Below are 386 nucleotides of genomic sequence, written 5' to 3'. Positions count from 1 at the left end.
TTTTTTTTAACCAAGATGAGGGTCATTTAAATGGATTGATATTTGAAGGACAAGTTTTCTGACCAAATTTTAAAATAAGGGTTTTTCCAGAGTAGGGCAGAGCTCTTTAATGGTTTTAATTTTTCATTGTTCTATTTACTGAGGGAAAGTTTAGACCCATGACGTCAATCAAAGGGGGCAGTTACAAACATGTCAAAAATTAGACAACTGTGGGGGTTTCTCCCTTGTACTCTTCAATAGGATTCATTCGTCTGATGTCACGTCCGCACAGCAACGAGCAGCTTGGTTCTAAACAAAGAAAATCGGTACTTTTTTATTCTTCATGCTGGCCAGAACTTTTTCATATGTCATGGGATCAGAATGTATAAAAGTCAAAACATGATCAG

The sequence above is a fragment of the Berghia stephanieae genome, chromosome 2 (assembly GCF_034508935.2).
Source record: "Berghia stephanieae isolate SIO BIC M18660-M18661 chromosome 2, UCSD_Bste_1.3, whole genome shotgun sequence".
In the NCBI taxonomy this organism is placed as follows: Eukaryota; Metazoa; Mollusca; class Gastropoda; order Nudibranchia; family Aeolidiidae; genus Berghia; species Berghia stephanieae.
Note: the sequence above shows the minus strand (reverse complement) of the source record.